General features: G+C 33.5%; 1 protein-coding gene across 4 annotated transcripts in view; it reads right to left on the bottom strand.

The window, feature by feature from the left end:
* Positions 1-23615, bottom strand: part of LOC106785905 (ecdysone receptor) — a 144264-nt gene that overhangs the window by 108441 nt on the left and 12208 nt on the right. For 2 of the 4 annotated variants that reach the window (XM_014746750.1, XM_014746741.1), the window contains exon 1: positions 7858-8497. The exons of the other annotated variants lie outside the window; for them this stretch is intronic. The gene's annotated coding sequence lies outside the window, so the exon portion shown is untranslated. Of the gene's footprint in view, positions 1-7857; positions 8498-23615 lie in introns of those variants that run through there. 4 annotated transcript variants of the gene reach the window in all.

The following is a 23615-nucleotide window of genomic DNA, read 5'->3' as shown; positions in this document are numbered from 1 at the left end:
TACAAAAATCTATCAGAACGTAGAGACGCGGAAGAAATAGAAAAAAAAAATTTCCATTCCCAAGTGTGCGCGCGGGAGAACGCATACACACATACAAACACACACAACAAACAAACAATACACGTACGCATGCACATATATATATATGGATACTCATACGCAACACAGACACGTAGCGAGAGACAGAGGGAGACTATATAGGCACCGAGGGTATTGATTTCAAGGCATAAATAGACCGCAGTCTCTATTATTCAAAATGCGCTCTACCCGACAGCCCCGACAGTGCCACTCTCCGCGGGAAAATAATCGCAACTCTGACGTTTTCCAACGGGAAATGTTCTCTTCCATATCCTTCCCCATCCTTCTCTCACTCTCATTGTACTTTTCCATTCCTTCCGTTTAATCTCAATGATTCCCAGATGCTAATTTGATCCTTTCTTCTCTGTTTAATAATATTAAAAGCATTAAACGGCGATAATTAACCGCCATCTTGACTGTATCCGTCAATTTGGCGGGAAATACTAATTCGTTTACGTTAAAACTTCTACTATTGATCTTTTCCTATCGTAATCACAAAGGTATACTAAAATAATCTTTAACATTCTAACGGTACATCATTAATCCACATTCTAGTAATTCCAGTAACTAATCTGTTGGCCTTTCCTCTACATATTAACGTTAAAATGTGAGAATGAAACGCCATCTTGTCCGTACACCTCATTTTAGCGGGAAATTTTTAATCAACTATATTAAGACTCTTACATCTACGTATAATCAACAATTGTCAACGGATTTATTGTCTTATAATCGCAATAATATATACTTCAACGATCTTCGAAAAATGATCTCCTTAATTATAATACAAAAATAAATGAACGAAGATGAATCGTTTAGATCGACATGACAGCAGAATATAGTTACGTTGAATTCCGCGTGGCGTCTCTCTACTCGACACTCCTGCCATTTTGACGTTAAATCTAGTATTCTTAGAGAATGGATTCATGATAGAATAGTGGAATGGTATACACCCGGTAGATGTATAGGCAGGTCGTTATAAACGTGTACTGATACGATGCGAGAACGCGAAGAGCACCGGATATGGACTAGACTACAGCCAGACGGCCCGGAATGGAAATCAATACAGTCTCAACGCTCTCCTCGGCTTCCCTCCCATCCAACCACCCACCCAACACCCTCCTCTTTCTCTTTCTCTTTCTCTCTCTCTCTCTCTCTCTCATACAAACTCGTACGCGGCATCATTGGCTCCCGTATTTCCACAGACCAAACGGAGATTACACGGCGTTTCTACAATGGATTCTGCCCGTGAGCTGTTCAACTACTACCTCTCCTACCAACCCCCTTATCCACCCCTAACCACTGTGTTGGACTCCAGTGACTCTTCTACATTACTCTCTCTTTCTTTCTTTCTTTCTTTTTTTCTTTCTTTATTTATTTCTTTCTTGTTCTCTCAGCGAGGCTTTTAAATCTGCATTCAGGCCAAAGACACGAGGACCTCTTCTTCATCCTACATTTTCTCCCTCGAAGAATTTTTGTTGAATACAACGGAAGAGGTAAAGAAAGAGAGAGAGAGAGAAAGAATGAAACGTTACTTCGTTGTTTTACACAGAAAATAGTTATCATGTTTTCGTCTACATCATATTTTTTTTTGTATCGGTCAGAAAAAAGCTTCTGTGTCCAGTAAAACGTTGACATTTTTCTTGGATATTGGATCGATGAGGGGAAGTTGGAAAGTAAAAAAAGAAAAAAAAAAGGAAAGACGGAGACGGCGTGTCGTTGGCTTTTGCTCTTGAATCTTGACTTTGGAGAAAGGAGACTTTTCTTTTTTGATTCTTTACGTAGATAGATAGATACAGTATACATTCAGCGAGCCGTCAGTCAAAAGATTATTATTTTTGGCGCAAAAAATAGATTCGCCATCTGCGAGAAAAATATTTGTTTGCAATTTATTTTATCTTAAATTTTGGTTTTATTCTTTTATTTTCTTTTTTTCAAATTATAATTTTAGACACGTGACACTGACCATGAGAGAAACGAAACGGGCACGAGAAATTCGTTGAGATATTTTTAACGAAATTTTTGCTTTTTATTTCTTAATATTTCATTTTTTTTTTTTTTATTAGGGAAATATATATTTTTGAAAAAATATCTATTCCAAACCTATGTTTCCTTTTTTCTTTCTTTTCGCGTGTAAACGAATACCAAGTAGAATGATCGCGTGCAACAAAGTGAGCACACGGTGTTTCGAAAAGGAAAAGAAGTTATTCGGTACACCACTTTTTCTTCTTCTTCTTCTTTGTCGTGATGTTTCATTCCGACGCGTTTGTCGAAAAATGTTTACCTCGCACGAATACTGCAATGACGCACGTGCGCTTTCGAGATATATACGAACGCGAAGAAAGTAATTATGGTTTCATATATATTTATATACACGTTGTATACTTATATGAGAAAAATATACGTGTTTGGAAATTGTCCAAATGTAAATCACTCATTTTCTATATAAATTTTCAATCTAAAATATAAATGTTAATCACAAATAATACTTTTGTTTTTCCTTTTCGTCAAAAGTTTGCAGCATTAATAGAGAAAAAGAAAAAACAAGGAGAAAAAAAAGAAAAGAAAAGAAAAGAAAAGAAATAAAAAAAGAATTAATCTCGCTGAAAGAAGAACGGGCTTGAAATGAAGTCGTCCATTTCTTTCTTCTGTAAGTATGTACTCGTTGGAATGATAGGGACAAAGAAAAAAGAAGAAAAAGAAAAAGAAGAAGAAGAAGAAGAATAAGAAGAGAAGGAGGAAGAAGAAGGGGAAGAAAAAAAGGGTTAAAAAGAGAAAGAATAAAGAAGGAAACTTCGTACGGGCAAAAGGCACACGGCATTGCCATAAATGGCCTTACGAAGGATTTCAAATGGAGGCCGATTCGCGATCCTTTTAAGGTTCCCGACACGTAACGACGACGACTCGATCGATCAGTTTTCCGAACGGTGGTTTTTTTTATAAGACACCCGCTAGAAAGAAAGAAAGAGAAAGAGAGAGAGAACAAAATATTTCTCCTATGAAATTGGGTCTTAGAGAGAATAGAACGAAATTTGAGTGCAGAAAAGTGAAGCTGAGTGTAATTACACAGGGATTGATTTATACACAATAAAAAGGGAATAAATATATGTAAGATACAGACTGAGAGGAAAAAAATAGAAGGAACAAAAAACGAAAGAAAATCTATGTAATGACGGGAAGAAAATTGTTATGGAAAATTGAGCACTTAAATAATCCTGAGATAACTATAAAACTAGAAAATAAAAGTTCACGAAGAAAAGACTAAATTAATAATAATTTGGATATTTTTTTGTATGAACGAAAGATATCACGAAACGAAAGATTATGATGAATATGAACGAAACTAAGAGAGAGAGAGAGAGAGAGAGAGAGAGAGAGAGAGAGAGAGAGATAGTAAGAAAGATTGAAAGAAAATTTGAGGGAGAAACGTAAGGCTAAGGGTAGTTTCGAAAGGGAGTTTCACATAGAAACAGAATATGTGTGTACAAGGTAGAGTAAAAGAGAGAGAAAGAGAGAGAGAGAGAGAGAGAGAGGTCCGGGCTGTGTGCAGTGGGCGGCACGTGCTCGAGAGGCACGCTGATCCAGATATTCGAATCGCATCGACGAGTCGGCCAGGCGGCCATGTGTGGGGTGAGAGAGTAACAGAGTGTATGTTGTGTGTGTGCATGTGCATGTGCATGTGCATATATGTGTGCATATATGAAAGAGAGAGAGAGACAAGTGGGTATACGAGGTAGTGGGTAGAGCGGAGATATCCAGGTCACAAAACAAGTGTCGCAAGCGAGCGCGTTGGCACGCTCACGTTGACTCTGTCTTTCTCTTTCTCTAACTTTCAGTGTAAGTGCACACGTATTTTTTTATTTTTTTTATATGTTTATATATATATATAAATGTATTTATATGTATTCATATATGTATGTACATATATATATGTATGGATATATTTTTCACCGGGTAAGAGAGGAAAGGCTTTTCATCGTCGAGAACACACATGTAAGTACTTAAGCACGCACACTGTATACTCATTTGCGTTCCAACCATGTAAATAAGTAAGTACACACATCTATACGTTTATTTCTTTTATATTTCTTCTTTTCTCTTTTATTTTACCATGTTTTCTTTTTTCTTTTCTTAAGATTACATGTATATTTATTTATTTGTAAGTATATTATTATATGTATTTGATAATATTTATTTATTACATATGTATTTTTAATCGTAAAATATTTATATTTGCTCATTTATTAACGTGGAAAAATTTACTGTGCTCTTCTAGTATTGTTTTTCTCTTAGAAACGATCGAAAAATTTGGAAATTTATCAAAATCTTTTCGTATTATCGTTACACGTATATTTCGGTGCTATTGTTGTTGTTGTTGTTGTCAGTGTAAATGATTTTACTCGGATGTGACTTTTTTTTTCTCTTTAATTTTTAAAAAAATAATGTTTATTCGGTTAATTCAACAAAAAGATCGACAATTTATTTATCCCGTCACGTGTTCGTTGTCATATATCGCTTTGGCCACCCGCGGAAAAACGAGGACGCTTTTTTTTTCCAACTCATGCACGCACATTAAAAAACCGATCGTAGTTTTAAACGAATGCAATAGTGTTGTTTCACGTGCACATCAAACCAACCTACCGACCGATCGACTAACCCCACTCATGGACTTTGCACTTTTACGCGATAAAACTCTAAGTGACGCGAGAATATATATATCGTTATAGGAATTATTCATTAAATTAGAAAGAAAGAGAACAAATAGACAAAAAGTCGTAAGTACTTAACTTATTTTTCAACTACATTTTTCCTTTAATATTTTGTGTTCTCTTATAATTTTTATTATAAAATTCATTTGTTTTTAGTTCACAATTCGTTATAATCAATAATAATTATATGTTCGAAGAATTTACTTAGAATTATTAAAGAAACAAAAACGCAGAAAATAAACGAAATCGAAGATAAATTAGGACGCGTTGTCTTCCCTCACCGCCGCCATTTTGATTCGTATACGAATTTAAATATTACCGCTTTAAATTAAAATATCCAATTTCAAATTAAACTCGTTTGCAATACTAAATTATTATTTATTCGATGGAATTACTTTAAAATATTGAAAACAAAAATCCACGTACGTAAAATCTCAAAGACATGAAATCGAATTAAAATTGGGACATGTGATCTCATCTTCGCCGCCATTTTGATTTAGGTCTGAATGTTTGACATGGCCAGGCCAATCGTTAGATTGAAACAAACGTCGAATCTAACGATACGTGAGACTCGAAGAGATATATTCGTCACTCAGCGTCCGCGTGCGAATACTTCGTGCGACACGTGAAAGAAATAATCGAAGCACGCGCACGAGGTAAGTGTCGTCGAGGAGAATGCCAAGGAGTAAGGTACTCGATAACTGTAAAACCCGAGAGCATTTCTATCACTATCTGCCACGATTTCTTCCCATGCGGATTCACTTCGTGGCAAAGCGGGAAAAACGTTATTCCCCAATTCGCAATTTCGCACGGCTAGATCGATTTCATACATTTTTTAACAAATTTCTTTCAAATCTTTGGGGCATTGTCGAATAATTTTTGCATTATCTTTTATTTCGAACGTTAGATCTTTTTAATCCCACTTCTGTGCAACCCAGAATCTTTCCCAAAAGTGTTCAAATTTCGAATTTTTTTGTAATCACGTAATTTTCCTTCGAACCTTATAAATTATATTTTAACAATATGCATTAAATTTAAATTCGGTTCGCGTTCCGTATCAAATAGTTATTTTACAATTTCAAAATAGATAAGTATTAAGATAAAGACAACTTCCGTATCTCTCAAAATGGTGAAATAAAAGAAGGAAGAAACGAAAAGAAAAAGAAAAAGAAAAAGAAGAGAAAAAAAAAAAGAAATCGCCACGGAGCGATGCGCGACGTCGAACGTTCCGCGTGTTCCTTCGCGTTCTTAGAAATGATTTTAAAATGCGTGTGGCGTTCGAGTTGCCGATACAACGATGTTCGGTGACAGGGGGCGGCTAGGATAGAAGGGGAGAGGGAATTCGTCACGTAAAAGCCGGACAATGACTCTGCGGTACGCCATAGCTTGCGAACCGAACAACGACTTCTCTCTCGGATATCGTCTTTGCGTGTCCGTTATTTCTTTATCCGAATCCTTCGCGCGTGTATATACACATTTAATCCTAAGCATCCTTCGATATCGAACTAAATTCATCAACAACTGATATCAATTTGGTTTCGTAATGGCGCGTAGAATGCCACGAGACGCGTATTTTTGAAAAAAGTAAAATCAGTGGTTCTCAACTTGTGGCAAAAAAAAACAAAATAACAACGCTTTTAAGCGAATCTCGATAGTAAGTATACGAGATACGTTATACAGGTGCTCAGATAGAGTCACGTGGCAAGAGTATAACGTCGTAACATTTTAATAGGTCAAAGACTGACGACGAGACGAAGGTTGTCGACGCGTGTGGAAGGATTTGGGACTCGTAAAACGTGAGACCCATACTCGATGGAAAATATTTTCGAGGTTGCTCGATTGTTGGCCCCTTCTTCTTACGAAAACAAGTAAGAAGAAACGAACGAACGAACCGAACGAGTTCCAGTGAAAGTGACCGGCTATGGTATAATTCTGGTATATGCCTATGTATGTTGGAAGTAGCGATCATTAAGGAATTCGTCATTAATTCTACGCTTGAAAAGATAACAAAAAAGAGAGAGTTAGAGCCAAAGGAGCACGTGCAAATAAAGAAAAGAAAAGGAGAAAGAAGGACAGAAAGACAGAGAGAGAGAAAAGGAAGATATCAAGGAAGATCGGCAAGATAGTAGAGTAAGCTGATCGTTAAAACAAGCTTTGTATAATACGTCTGCTTTTTTTTTTATACCACTGCGCATACGATTTCGAGCCAACTATCTGGATCAGTGGATCTCAACCTACCTATCGCAAACATCTTTCGTCTTTATTCGCAATTTAAAAAAAAAAAAAAAAATAAAGAAACAGAAATAATAATTTTCAAATTATCGAAGTACTCTAAGAACAGGAAACGTATGAGAACCATTATAAGCCGATCTAGCGATAAGTTTTCGACCGATCTAAACGAGAGTGATAATTACACACGAAAGAGGTGGGTCCCAGGAAAAGAGAAAGAAAGAAAGAAAGAAAGAAAGAAGGAGAGAGATAGAGACAACCCATAGATCCACGACACGCGTGCACGTGAAACCGATGGAAACTCGTTCTGCTTTTTAACGTTCAACTGTAGTATTGTTTTTACCAAGACAATTAAAAAAAAAATTCTTAATTATACGGATAGTATGTTGTATGCCAATTAAATTATAGAGGTGTACTCTGCTTTTTTCATGATAGATCACTTTCAATGTCGCTTGAACCATGTAAGTATTGGATTGGTCAATAAGTAATGTCAGAATATGCATAGAAACTTTTCACTCATCATCCTGTATTACATATTCAGAACTTATTAATCAAAATACTATATTACTATTATTAATTTAGATATATATATATATATCATTTGTAACTTGTAATTATCATTAAACTGGACTACTGTCCAATATCCAGTGAATGCCAAGATAAACGAAATTGACGTAAGATGATCGGATATATAAGATCGAACTGATCCGATAATTGATGTATCATCCTATCAAAGAAAATGAGGGCGAATAAAGTTGAGAGAAAAAAAAAATTAAAAAAATTGTAGATGATGGAGAGAAGAAACATCATATCGTATTATCGATTTTGAAGCAGTTTTACTCACCTTAATCGTATAACGTAGAAGAAGCTCCCGTCACTGCTCGAATAAAATATCGTGAAGTAGATTATATCGATAATTGCACATATATATATATATATATATATGTATGTGTATGATGTAAATAGAATAATATAAGCGTTCACACTCTCAATTGTACGATTATTTTTGTCTTTTATTTCCTCTTCTTCTTCTTCTTTGTCTATCTTTGTCTTCTTCTTTCGTTATTTTTCATTTCTTTCCTTTTACACCCCCCTCCTTCTCCTCCTCCTCCTCCACCACCTCTTGTCACACTTGTTTAAACTCCTTTAATATTATTTATTTTAATTATTATTATCGATACTATATAATTCTTACGATGTTTTTGTTATTATTGATATTTATTATTATTATTATTATTATTTCCTTCGAAGCTGGTTTTCTTAGACCATAGAAGAAGCAATTCAGCTTATCCCAATGGAGTTAAGAATTTTCGGACAATATGTGTTATCTGCAGTATGGTGGTTTTCGATATTAATGGAATTAGATTTGCAGACAATCGATTCTTCTGGAGATATCTTACAAAGTTTTTAGACACCAAAAACTTTCAGCTTAATTATTATTATTATTATTATTATTATTATTATTATTATTATTATTATTATTAATATTCTCTTTGCTTCTCCTCTTTAATCAATATTGAATAGTAATATTTAAGATTGTTATATTATTTTAGTTAATATAATATATAATATAATAATTATATTAATATTATATTATATAATTATTAGAATAATTATAAATTATTATATTATAAATATATTTTTGTCTGCAGGTACTTCGCTGTCCTGGTTCGTAGTAAATAGAATCGAGGGTGTTGCGGCGTGAGGTGTGTTGTGTCTCAGACTATATATTATATATATATATATATAATGTAATATAATATAATGTAATATATATATATATATATATTTGTTCTTATCAGCACGTACGTGTGTAAGTATTAACATGAAAGGATGTGTTTGATGCGGCACGTCCTTTACTCCTCGACACACGCCTTCTTGCTTTTTAATTTTTTTTTTTTTTAATTACTCGCATGAATTATTACCGACAATACAGTGCATTTATATATCATAATATATGTATATACACACGCACATACATACATACATATATATATATATATATATATATATATATATGGCTTCCGTTTTCTGACTCAAACAAGCAAACGGTTTTACGACTGTGACATATATTTTTCTTACAGAACGTATACGAGCATAATTTGCGATTCCACTTATTTCTTCTTCTTCTTTTCTTCTTTCTTTTTTGTTATTTTTACTTTACTTGACTTTATTTTTACTTTATTTTATTTCCTTTCCATTTATTTCAATAGTTGCGTTGGATATTTTTATGGTTTTCTTTTTTCTTTTTTTTTTTTTTACTTTATTTTATTTTATTTCAATTTATTTTATTTTATTTCTTTTTTTTTTTGTTTGCACGAGGAGCCTAGGCACTATTGCGCTGCGAAAGATTAAGTTTGAAGGTACTTGTACGTACGAGGTATATATCTCAAGGTAGAAGTTTTTTAAATGTTTCTTTTCTTTTCTTGTTCTTCTTCCTTATCCTTTTTTTTTTCTTTTGTAATATTTTTATCTTTATATATATATATATATATGTATATATATTTTTATATATATTAATAAGATTTATACACACATATATATATATATATACATATATATACATATAAATGTATATAAACCTATATACATATATATGTTTGTATCATCCCATTCCGTCAAAGAAGTATAGAGATAGAGGTTTGATCACGTATAGAAAACGTGCCGGGATTGAAGAAACAACAAAAAAATGATCTTCGAAGATATTCTATCTCTTCCTCTTTCTCTCTCTATCTCTCTAACTATTTTTCTATTTAACGCATACATGCGCACGCGCGTTCTATTCCTCTTTCTCTCTCTCTATCTCTCTCTCTCTCTCTCTCTCTTTCTATTTGTTCTTATTCAAACGGTCCTTTAATTATATCGCACGGATTTATTATTTTTTTCTTTTATTTTCTCTCTCTCTCTCTCTACTTCCGTTTGTTCGTTCCCCTCCCTCCCTCTCTCTCTCTCTCTTTATTTCTTTTTCTATTTCGTGATGTTGTTCTATGTGAACCCAATGATAATGATGATAATGGTTGGTGTTGGTGCGTTACTGGGCCCACTCCAACGTGACAAACGGGTAAAGGGTGGTTCTCCTCTCTCACGGAAGGTCAGAAGTCGTTATCACCTCCTCGAGTTTCCCCACTTACAAGCCACATTGCCCTGGGCCGTAGACGAGCCGTCCCCTTCCTCCTCTTCCTCCTCCTCCTCCTCCTCCTCCTCCTCCTTCTCCTCCTCCTCTTCTTCGATATACTCAACTTCCTCCACCAGCATCTGCAACAAGGAAGATCGAGCGGAGATTGAGTTCACCGTGCCTTCTCCTCCTCCTCCTCCTCCACCACCCTCCTCCACATCCTCATCCTCATCGCTTTCTTCTTCTTAACTCCTTCCTCAATGTTAATTAACACCTATCTCTTATATTTAATTACGTATAAACTTCAACGAGATATTTGTGTTATGTTCGTTATTATTATTATTATTATTATTATTATTAATCATTGATAGATCATAATCATCAGCTTTGAAAATATCTTACGAAAGATATGCGATAAATTAAGTTGCATAGGTTTTTTCTTCTTTTTTTGTTTTGTTTTGGAAGATTTTAATTAAAAACATAACTATACGGTACTAATTAGAGGTACGAATTTTTAACGAGACTAAAATTATTATTATTATTATTATTTATTATTAGAGGATCTACGTTTGATCGTTTTATTTGATTTTCTTTTTTTTTTTTTGAGAGAGAATTTTGTCAAGAATTATAAAATACTAATTTTGGATGAAAATTTAAACGACAACTGGAATTATTATTATTATTATTATTAGAATCAAAATTTGTTCCACATTTAAACTATCCTATAGAAAATAGTCGATATTGTTTTGTTTTTTTCTTTTGGGGAGGATGAAAAATAATCAGCAGAATTGAAAAGAAAAAAAAAACAATATGGCGTCGAATGCAGAAATGCGCAAGAACATAATAAGATTGTGCGATAAGTGTCGTGTCATAACCTATATAACGCAAAAATGGCTGATCTTGGGAGTTAAAGGATCGCACGGCACGCGGTTGCATTTTCTTCTCTCTTGAAAACGCAGAAATTCATTTCCACATAACACGAAGAGAAAAATAAGGATTGCGAGGAAAAGAAGAAGAAGAAGAAGAAGAAGAAGAAGAAGAAGAAGAAGAAGAGGAAAGAAGCAGGAGGAGGAGGAGGACAAGGAAGAGGGGAATCACGCGTACACAAGACGAACACCTTTTTTCTACCCTTCATCCTCACACCCTTTTTCCATCCATCTTTCCTCAAGCTATCCGCATTTTATGACGACACAAAACGGCTATATAAACGATGCCACGGGTTCTGGAGAACGATCTAGAAAAAGGGGTTCTCAACTGAGGACTAAAACAGCAAAGGCATATCCTATCAGAATATATGCTTTCGAAATGTAACATCATGTGTTGGGATCCGATCAATTGTCAATCCAAATGACAATCCGATTAATTGGAAAACAATTATGAACAGTGGTACTCAATTTGATTGATTATTATTCGAAATAAATCTTCTAAAGATTGAATCTCATATTATTAAGAAAATATATACAACACAATATATATGTAAATGTATTATATTAAGAGATGATACAATGTGTAAAGTGATTCTTTAATAAATCATTATATATTTTGTTAACGCGAATGAGATCAATCTTTTACCAATAATCTTTGAAGGACCTTCGATAACATCGAAAAGCAACGGGTGGTTTCTACAAGTTTTACTTTTATTTTATTACCTCGCAGCATGATACCTTCCTAGGAAACACGATAAGCGCATTTTCGTCAGGTAATATAAAAATATATAGTACTATTCTTCATCCAAGCCAATCGACCTACAAAGAAGCACAGTCGTCTCGTTAGGGGCTGAATTTCGAGAACCCGACGACACTCCTTCTGTCCAACCAGTAGAAATGTTTTTCTTCTTTTCGCGCGTTTCTTTATCTTCTTCTTCTTCTTCTTCTTTTCTCCTTCTTCTTCTTCTTATTCTTATTCTTCTTCTTCTTAGTTAACATACCGAGTTCTTTTATGCTACCTCTTGAGTCATGTCTCTCACACGTAGTAGTAGGACTCTTCATTAAGGTGTCTCTCGATATTGTTCATTGTCCTTTTCCGAGTACTGAGAAAGAAACTAATTGTCAAAAGAAACCCTTATCATAATAAACCTACTGACTGTCATATCCTTTCAATGAAATAAAAAGAAATACTGTTTAATTTTATCTCATCTATTACATTTGTCTAAATATCTTTATAATTAATTTTAAAATTAAAGACATTCAAATAATTTATTAAAATGAACGATTGAAATATGATATTAGAAAATACGCATCTTGAAATTCATTTAGTTACAGAGAGAGAGAGAAAAATATAGAGGGACTCGTGAATCCAATCTAGATCGTTACCCTGATGTTCAACGAATAACCTGAACTAGTATAAAGTTTCAAGATAACGACATTTGATTTTAACTTGGTTCCGAATAGCTTAGCAAGGACAGAAGAGACGAGAGAGAGAGAGAGAGTATGAGCGTGCAACTAATGCTAACATAAGCGTAATCTTAGCGTAATATCTAGCCTTTAGGCATATGTATACGTTCTTCGGCCCTTTTTCGTGCTCGACAGACCTGAACACTTGGCTTGCTTGCTCTCTCCCTCTTTCACTCTCTTTATCTTTCTTTTTTTCTTTCTCTTTCGTATTGGAAAGAAGGATAGAAAGACCAAGTGTGTACCTACAAGCAGCAGTAACGTCAACAACACAGGGAGAGAAGGTTTCACGGTATTTTTAATTTCACCCTCTCATCTCTACGCCCCCTTATATTACTGTACCGTGTTATATACAATGGAACTTTGCTAACTCTCACATCTTCTATATTACTATAGTATAGTAAGCTGGTGGTATAGGCTGATTACGATGGCTGTTGTTACTAGTGTTTGTAAGAGAATAGGAGAGGGTGAAACTGAAAGGATATAACGCGCATGCGTTACCATTGATGCATAGATAAGTACTACAAGATTTTTCAACGAGATTAACGAATTTTACCTATCTGCATAATATTACATATCTTTTTTTTTTTCTCTTCGTTAATATCTTATTTTTCTTTTATCATTAATTTTATATACTTCGTGTGTACAATTATTAAATAAGACAAACGTAATACTTCAAATCCTATTATAATTATACTATCCTGAATTTTGTTTACAATACGACGACGAGGATGAAAACGACGAGAGACGATTTAATTCGAAATTTAATTACATTATTCTCATTATTATGCATAACTTTTAATAGTAATTCTATCTCGTACTGATATATACTTTCTGACAATAACGACGACAACCAACAATGAAAAAAAATGGAAAAAGTACGACTGAAAAGAAATGGAAAAAATAAATTCGAAGGTAAAAAGTGTTGAGATTACATTTTATATAGCTGTTTGAGGTGGTGTGCGAGCCACGTGTAATATAAATAATCAATTTTATCGAATTATCAGCGCTCGAGACCCACTGGCAGATAAACTCTTGCAGTATTGGAAAGAGAGAGAGAGAGAGAGATAGAGAGAGAGACAAAGAAAAAGAAAAAGAAGGAGGAAAATTTAAATCGACGCCTATCACCACGTATCTCGTTACCTTTCGAGCATTATTCTTACGATATCTCTCGATTTTGCGCACCACACAACCACCACCATTCACTACCACCATCACCATCACCACCTCCAGTTAATTTCCTTTCCTTCTTCCTTACACGCGATTTTAGATCGGATCTTTTTCTCTTTCTTCCTTTCTTTCTTTCTTTCTTTCTTTCTTTCTTTCTCTTTCCAACACTCGTACAGCCGGGCACAGACCGCAACGTGGATAAATCCGGATGCAGGAATAGACTCGAAATTATTGCTGAAGATTCTTACCGAGATAGTACAAATGTTAAAGCACGATTCCTAAGACTACGAGACCTAAATCAGAATATTTATACGAATACCTAAGTACGTATACACATTGATTTTTCTTTTGTTTGTTTTGTTTTTTTTTTTAATTTTTCTTCTTTCTTATTTTTTGTTTCTTGTATTATCGTTCTTGGTATAATGGTTATCGTAAGTTAGACGATATGAATATTTTCTTATAGAGGAATACACAAAAAGAAAAAAATACAAAATTCAAGAATAACGTGATAAAGTCTTTTTCTTATCTATCGCAACGATGTTGTATCATCTTTGTATAGGTGTAAGATTAATTAAAATAATCGATTACTATCAATAACCACAATGATATTTCATTAATTATGTATATACATATTATTAGATTAACAATAACGATTTAAAGATAATTGTGACACCTCCTACTATAATATTTATTCATACAAAGCATGTCACATTAATTTAACAATACAATAGTTTTTGAATACGTTCAAATTTCAATCTAATTTATAATCAACGATTAATTCACCAAAAATTAAATATATACTGCACTGTAGTTACTTTACGATAACTTTACTATTTATATTCTAGACATTTGATATGAAATAAAAATTAATTAAAGGAATATAATTTTTTGAAAAAAAAAAAAAAAAAAAAGAAAAAGGTTACAAAAATATATTCGGACGTTACGATTGGTTATACAAGTTCACATTTGACGAACGGTCAAATTTACAAAAAGGTAGAAATATATAGATAGAAATAGAAAAAAAAAAAATGAATAATGCGTATCCTTATCGGATTCCAGCGGATTATAGAGTCACGCAAAAGTATATTTGCACAATTTTTAAAACCTCCCCCTCTTCTTTCTAGTTGGAATAACTTAAACGGGAATACAGCATGCTCCTTTTCTCTCTCTCTCTCTCTCTCTTTATTTTTTTCATTCTTCCTTCTGTATGCGCTTGTAAATGGAGATGAAAAGGATATGGGAGAGAAGAAGTAGCGGGAAAAAGAAGAGAAAAAAAAATAGTAGCTACGCACTTCCGGACAGATGTTGAATCCTAGAAGAGCACACACACACACACACACACACGTGTTTCGTACCCGCATATTCTCTTTGAGAGACTCTCCTCACTCTCTCTCTTTTTTTTTAATCTATCTTTTTTCAACCAAGTCATAATTTTTTGTTTCTTCCCTCTTCTTTTCTCTTTCTTTTGTCCCTTTCACACAAGCCGCCCCTATTATGTTGTCGATTATTGGCGCCAACATGTGCCGATTCTTACCTGAATGCCTTCCAAAAGTCAAAATCAACGTTCTTTAAGGGAACATTTATGTCAATTTCTACGAGACCAATAACTTCCCTTTTTTTTTTTCTTTTCATTCATTCTCCCCAAATTCCTAATTGAAACATTATTGCCAATTGATCCTTGATTTCTGATACAGATCAATCAAGATCTACCATTTAGCGTCGTGCTTTGCGTGAATACGAAAAAATAATATGACCCTCCCCGAAAACATTTCGAACCCATTCTCGTGCGATACAAAAGACTTTTTTTTTTTATATCTGTCATCAATTTTTATTTTGATTTCCTCTAACCGTGTGTGTTCGTTAATTTGACACACTGGTATATATACGATGCAATTTAAAGATACGATCATGTACAAACGTTTTAAGTAACATCGTCTTACTCTCTGGAGATTTGTTTTTTACAAAATTGGAAAAGAAAAACAAAACAAACAAAAAACACACACACACAAAACTAAAAGAGATAGGGGCTACGTGAAAATATAAGGTTTCAACGATGGGGTAAATACAAGGTGAGGGGGAGGGAGGGAGGGATAATCGATGAGGTCAACGATAATCACGGTGTTGAGGGGGGAAGTACGACCAAGGGCCACAATTAAGCTACGATTACCGTCATTATCGAGACATGCGAAGAGAGAAAGAGAGATAAAGAGAGATAAAGAGATAAATAAAGAGAAGGAGGGGGGAGGAGGTAGATGGGGTAAAGAATGAGAGAAGGGTCAGGAGAACCCATGCCAAGATATAGTGAGGAGGATGAGAATAAGGGTGGAGAGGGGAGAGGAATCGAGGGCAGGGGGCAAGAGGATGTGAAAAGAGTGAAGCAAAGAGTGAAAGAAAGAGAAAGAAATATAGGGCCGTGAGTATATAGGTAATACAATACTATTAGTTGAACTTGAGCTACTTATGAACGGCCTTGCCTGATGGAGAATACGTATGCACGAACGTATGCGCCCCGTTCCTTCCATCGTTCGCAATAGTGTGCGAGGTTATGGTTGTTGTGTGCTGTTCTCTGTTCGAACGTTACGAGTATGGGATCGTGTGAGATGATGATAATTTGTCGCCTTGTTCGCACAATCGAGAATATAATACAATAGTAATTTAAATCGTTGTGCGAATTCGATTATATGTCTGTTATTAATCGATGAAAACAAATGTGTGCAACTTTTGTTATCTTATTCTTTTGATTCGTGTTAGAAAAAGAATTTGATAATTAATTAAAAAAATATATGTATATATATATATTTTCTTACATAATTTCAACAATTTTTTAAGAATATTTTTGTAAAAGTATCGTGTATAACCTTTGGCAAAAAAAAAAAAAAGGATAGAAAAATAATTGAAAAATTACGTGAAACAATTTCATTAGCTCGACGTAAGATAATAAAAACAACGATGTTCATTTGAAATAAGTATAAATCTGTCCTTCTTTCTTCAGCCAGTACTACTCGAAATAGATTGATTTGTTAACCAAGACGTCTGCTGGGCATATTATTTACGTGGCGTGACAATCAAACGTTTTACACGCATCCTCGCTCGAAAATAAAGGCTTCCGTTGTCGACACATCGAGAGAGAGAGAGAGAAAGAGAGAGAGAGAGAGAGAGACGTGTTACAAAAAGAACACAACATACCGTTTATCTTGGTGCATGCGTATCTTCAACAGATACCGTAAGAATCGAAATACACGAAACACTTATTTGTTAAATATTTCAAGAATATTGATAAAAATTCAATGCCGTGACATTGCTTTTTAATTTCTTTTTTTTTGTTTTCTTTATTAGAAATAATACTAACCACGTATGCAAAGCATCGTTCAAGCTTTTAAGGGATGATTTAGGTTTTCTATTATATCGAGTCCCGTTTCTGCAAAAAAAAAAAAAGAAAGAGAAATATACTGTCAACCACGGTGGGGTAAATTTATGCAATAATTTTAACATTGATTTGATATTTTTTTTTTTTTTCACTCGCACACAAGTTTCGTGATAAAACATTACAAATATATTTGCATAATTATAAGCGCATACATATTTAATCCGTTACGTATACGTATAAATAAATTCGATTACATTTTTTCTCAAAATGTCGATAAGAAAGAAAAGGGACGGAGGAGGGGAGATTCACTTTCGTTTCGAAGTCGGGGTAAATGTCGATGAAATTAAAAAAAAAAAAAAAGAAAAAAAAGATGTTCCGTGTTTCTACCGAGGGAGACTCTTGAAAGCCTAACCCCCACCACCTTCCCTTTCTTCTTTTGGTTACATAAAGCACCGGTTTCGAGGTAGATAGTATTCGCATGAGTGTCTGACCGACTGTTTCTGTCAACGTCATCACGGTAATCGGTTTCTTTCACTCGACGAGCAGAGCAGTTAGTTATTTCTACGGTGTATTACGTAAAAACCGTTTAACGATGTTAACGGAAGAAGAGATATCATTGGTCTGTCTGAATGTGTGATCCGAAAAGAGCACAAGAGTTTTTTTTGATATACCTATAACTCGATTGGACCACGTTTTGCTTAACCATAATTACTAGCATTATATATTAATTAATGTTAAAGAAAAATCGTAATGAAAAAATGTTACATGCTTTTATTTAAATTTGTTTCTTTTTATATTAATTAATTACTTAACATTATACAAAAAAATATGCAATGTTACAAATTTATTTTACAAAATAAATGTAATTATTAGAATAATACACAAAATTGATAAATTAAAATACGCGCTATGATAGAGAAAATGTTTAATAATTAATTATATTCTTATTATATTTGATATTTCTTTTGAAAAGAAAAGAAAATAAAAGGAAAGAAAGAAAGATGGATTGATAGATAGAAATAAAAGGATAGGTATAGTGAGATACAGACACGTGCTACTTCGAAGAGACTCATATACCAAGAAAGATAAAGGAATAAAATAAAAGCTCTGGCGCTTCTTCGGGGTGCGATAATGAATAGCAGCTGATGCATAATGCAAAAGCCGCGTGTCCGTCCCATGTCGAAGCATAATCGACACTTCCGCTTGCTATACCAGCTGCTATATCTGCTACTGCAATAGTCCCTGTGCCACTGAAGTCGACAAAACGAATGGACAGTTTGCATCGTATGTTAATGGACCCTTTCAAAAATGAACTCTCTTAATAGCTAATAAATAGAAGAATAAGAAGAAGAAGAAGAAGAAGAAGATACCAATCAACTTTTTCTTATCGATTAAATAATAATTATTAATAAATATCAAACAATATGTGTGTGTATGTGTGTGAAATGAAAAGAGAAAATATTAAAATGGCGCTGCCACTCCTATAATCGTAGAAAATATATTTAAATATATCTTTGGTAGCATTTAAAAAAAAAAGCAAGACACCGTAAACGATAAAAAGTAAGAATTCCGTGCGAATAAAATATTATTAACCAAGGTCGGGACGTGTTAAGTCGGTCAAAGATGCTCTTATTCATACGCTTTGCTAGTAAAATGCAACAATTCTAATGAATGTTCTTTACGTGTTAGAACATTAACAAAAACTTGACGTAGAGAAAAAAGATTTCAACTTTTTAATCCGTAACTAAAGTCTTACATTTCTATTCCCAACTTTCAGTATATTTATAAGTAAATACTTTTTTTTTTTTTTGTTAATAATAACTTTGATGTAAGACGTTAAAAAGAAAACTTACGTATTTAATATTTTATCTATTTTTCTGTTTTTTTCTTTTCTCGATTGGTAATACAGACCTTTTAAAAAAAGTCACGTTACGGACGAATGTAAATTGCGATAAACAAAAATGAAATCACAATTTTGATACACAAATAATATTATACGCGTATTTGTGCATGCACGTTTGTTATATCATAAATATATTATTATTTAGTTTAATTATATACATAAGATTATTATAATATTTAAAAGAAAAATGTTTATATATATATATAAAGTAATAAATAATTAATTCTTTTTTCTCGAAGGCATCTCTCTCTCTCTCTCTCTCTCTCTTTCTCACCGTTCACATATTTACCGTTAATCGATTATCTAACTCATCTCGTACGATCCGCTGAATTACTCGTGTCTTTTCATCGTTCGAATACGAATGATTCTATTCGATAGAATCGATAGGATAATAATATTGAATTGAGCAATAACTAATAAAAATACCGATAGTATGGTATCGAGTTAACCCTTAACCAATAACGATATTTTCACCATAAAATAATAATCGTTAGTTATTAGCACACGAAATATTGAAAATGTCGATATTATTTATTAACCAACTTCATATATATTATTTATAATTACATACACAATTATAGATTATATCGATTTCGTAAAAATTAAATATTATTCACACCTGTCTTAATTTTCGAAGAGAAATTTTGCATCCGCTTGCAAATCGCTCTATTTTCTTATTTTTTTTCTTTCTTTTTTCAAAAGGTTAAAAGGGGATTCGAATCGATCGAGAAAAAGAACTTTCACTTCTCTTGTTTTTGAAAATATACAAAAAAAAAAAATAACAAACAAACAAAGAAAAAAAGTAAGTAAGCAATGCTCGAGCAAGTAAGTAAAATGGCGTCTCCTAATGGCGCCATTTTCTTTTTATTTTACTATTATCTCGCGATATTATTTATTTTTTTCACCTCCACAAGATCTCGCATGGTAATAAATATGATATTTTATTTGTCAATATAGAACCATATATATATATATATTATTATATATAAACGTACATATTAATGTGTGAACGTGTGGGGGAGACAGAGAACTCGCGTAAATATTTATCGAGGTAGCGAAAGGGTCATTCGACGGAAGTGGTAACATCGCCATTAGTATAGGTCAGTTTATTTTCAAACTGCATACATTATCCATCATCGTACCGTTAATCGTCCCTTCCTTAAACTAACTTGACAACGTTACTATTCACTGTCCTACAAATTTAAATACTTTTTTATATATTTAATATGTTATATAATCTTATATATATATATATATTTTTTTAATTCTTTAATTGATAACACATAAATGTATTATAGAAAAAACTTTAATCGAAATACCAAAAAACCTACCCCCCATATAAATTAGATCAATCAAAATGCAGACTTTAACAAATCCAACAAAATATGTCTTACAATTCGAATATTTCTTTATACTTAATATAATATTCCATTTAAAAAGTATGTATGCAAAATCTTTTCTTTTTTTTTTAAAAAATATTCAATAAAAGTATCAGGAAAGATTTGTCGAAATTAGAGATCGATATAAGGGAGAATTTTAAAGTATTTATTAAAAATATATCGGAGTCATTCGTGCCACCGTAACAAATTTAACTTATATTAAGATAATACCCATTTAATTGTAAGTAATGTAAAATACCCAACACACGTAGTGAATACGTGAAAAGAAAAATATCAAATGATATCGCCAAGTCACGAAAGAAACGAAAGAGAGAGAAAGAAAAAAAGGAAAAAGAAAAGAAAATACAAAAAGAGAGAGAGAGAGAGAGAGAATCATGCAGCACTCCAGACGTCAGTTTCTCTGAAGGACGACAACACAACTAAACGACAACGATGAGGTGGATGAAGAACAGAAGGAAGTGGGAAAAATAGAAAAGGAGGTATGTTGTATTCGTCGCGTGAGAGACATTAGGCTCTATGTAAGTGTAAGTTACATAGATAGTATTTAGATGCATACATGGTGTGCTTTGAATATTACGAATAGAAAGAGAAGGAAAGAAGGGGGTAGCGAGGGGTGGTGGAGTTGGAGAGAGTCCGGTTGCAAGAAATTCGACCTAGGCAACTCTTCACAAATTGCAGCACCAATCTTTCTCTCATATTCATCCCATTTAGGAAAACACAAATATATATAAGTATATACGCGTGTGTCTCTGTGTATGTATATATATATATATATTTGTGCAGAATTATAATATACAAATAAACGTTTTTGCAAGTCACGTATAAGTGTTTGTAAGTAGCTTATACGTGAGTTCCTATATTGTGTATATTAATATATGTATGGATAACTGCATATAATACACGCGACCACGCGAAAATACATACACACATATATAAATATGCAATATATATGTGGGAAACATAAGAGTGACGCGATATTACCGACTGAGGTCGGTAAACGTTTCTTTTTCCCGACGGCATAAACTAATAGGAACATTTTAGTGGCAGCCGCCTGCAATTGCGTTATGCAACTCCCAGCAGGCCGTGCTTGCACGCACGCATGCACGCACGCACGTATGTATAAGTGCGTGTATGGATGGATGCATGCACGTGAATACTAAACACACAACAGCACACACACACACACACACACATAAAATATACTACCCGAATTGACTTGGACGAGTTCGTGAGAGAATTGAAATAGTAATAGTGAGACTCCAAGGAGGGAACTCTTTCCACGTGGCGGAAGAGAAAAAGAAATATAATCCGATAATATATACGTACTCTTTGTTGGATAGAAATAAAGAGAAGAAGAAGAAGAAGAAAAAATGAATAAGAACTTTGTCGGACATGAAAAATAAAAAATGGCGCGCGTGCGTGTGGGAAGGATGATAAAATTCTATTCGAAATAAATATTGTATTTCTTTGAATAATAAGGGAAAAAGTAAAATAAGACGCCGTTGCTAATGATTACCAAAGTGGCGTATGAGAAAATGAAGATAAAATATTGAAAAACAAAATGAATATCTTCAACTTATGCAGAAGTTAATCAATGGTTACCATTGATACGAAAGAATGGCGGACAAAAAAGAAAAAAAGAAAGAAATTATTATTCACAAATATAATAATAATAACAACAACAAAAAGTAAGAAACAAATAAAAATCTTATCTTATTGGTGAGAGAAAATTAAAGGATGTTATATCCAAATGGGTTAATCAATGGCTGCCATTGAAAGAAAACTACGCAACCAAAGAGAAAGCTGTTCGCAAAAATAGAGAGTCACATGTAAGTAAGGAAATAAGTATGTAAATATATGTAATACATATATACGCTCGGGTATTCTTTCTCTCTTTCTTTCTTTCTTTTAAAAGCCGTATCAAACAGCAGTAACATAGAGGAGAAACCACTCCCATGTATCCTATTAGAGATTCACCAAACGTTCTACAATAAAAATGCATCCTAAGCTATTGTCCTCCGTTTGTCCTTCTCTGTATGCTGGACAGACACATTCCCGGCTGTTCTCTGCGTGCTTCCACTTGTCCTCCATCCCCACCTCACACCCTTACCCTATTACACTATTCTTTGAATCTTTAGCCACCCTTTTACTAAACTTCACGATTCATCAACTATCTCTCTCTCTCTCTCTCTCTCTTTCTCTCTCTCTTCCTCTTATTTCTTTGTATTTCTTTCAGTGTCATAAATATTTGTAACATTGTCTCATTGTTTCTCATAGAAATATGATGCATCTTCAATCTTTTTTCTTTGTTTTTTGAAGTTATACTTTTTTTGGGCGCATTAGAGAGAACAGGGATGAGAATGAATTTTTACGATGCGCTCGCACAGCGACGCGAAATTAACAGGATGAAGTTAGTCCGGTGTTTACGATGCGCGCGCACAGCGACACGAAATTAACAGCATGAAGTTAGTCGATAAATCTCCTTTAAATTTAGTGTGAACTGGATATCTATATTCAAGATATTTATTTTAGTATTTCTATATACACAACACGTGTCTCTTATATCGATACAAATTAAAATTATTTATTTATACGTTTTTTTAATTATTGCATACGGTGTTTGAGATTAATTTCTTTTTTTTAACTGACTTCGATCTTCCAAGCAAGAGTCTGGACTCTTCGTCTTTTTAGTTTACATACACATACACATATACTTGTATGTGTACTCTCTTCCGTCTCTCTTGAACTTCCCTGTGAATTGGTCCTAAAGCACCGGAGTGCCATCCTCTCGACGAAGAGGTAGACTTCTTCTTCTTCTTCTTCTTGTATCACTATTTCCTTCTCTCTCTTTCTTTCCCCACTGGTACTCTCAAGACTCGAACATGCTCGGCCAATGAAACGCGACGTTTTCTGCTCGGTCAGTAGTGCCAAGGGAAAGCACCCACACGGGTTCGGTCGCGAAACGTACTACTATCTATTGCAAAAACATTTATTCTCCCACCGCTATCTCTCTCTTTTCTCTCCTTGATTCGTTATATAGAAAGAGAGAGAGAGAAAGATCCTTTCCCTTCCATATATGGTCATTTCGTTATTATATATTTAGTTGTGGACAATATGTCGGAATTTTTATTACATAATATAAAAATCATCACTTGTTATTCATTTAATTATATAATATTAACGAATATTTTTATCAAAAATATAAAATAACTGTATATATATTAATGTAATTAATACAAATTTATATTAATTTACCA

The sequence above is a fragment of the Polistes canadensis genome, unplaced genomic scaffold, assembly GCF_001313835.1.
Source record: "Polistes canadensis isolate GaletaPanama2010 unplaced genomic scaffold, ASM131383v1 scaffold_3, whole genome shotgun sequence".
NCBI lineage: Eukaryota > Metazoa > Arthropoda > Insecta > Hymenoptera > Vespidae > Polistes > Polistes canadensis.
Note: the sequence above shows the minus strand (reverse complement) of the source record. Positions and strands in the feature narration are given on the sequence as shown.